Source organism: Penaeus monodon, chromosome 28, assembly GCF_015228065.2.
Source record: "Penaeus monodon isolate SGIC_2016 chromosome 28, NSTDA_Pmon_1, whole genome shotgun sequence".
NCBI lineage: Eukaryota > Metazoa > Arthropoda > Malacostraca > Decapoda > Penaeidae > Penaeus > Penaeus monodon.
In genome coordinates this window covers 35,617,722-35,617,939 of record NC_051413.1, presented here as the reverse complement: position 1 = coordinate 35,617,939, position 218 = coordinate 35,617,722, and positions in this window count along the sequence as shown.

The following is a 218-nucleotide window of genomic DNA, read 5'->3' as shown; positions in this document are numbered from 1 at the left end:
GGCAGTGTGCATGAGTAAACTAGACTTGTATTTGGCGTAGTGTAAAATATTCACAGATAAACCAAAAAGCAAAAAGTTATAAAATAAATCAATGGCGGAACAGACCGTCAATAAATATGTGGCAACTAGATTCACCATGTAAATAAGCTCTTCATAGAAAACGTACTCGCGAGGTTGTATTTTAAGGGATATCTATACTGGAAATTTGGGGTTACGTG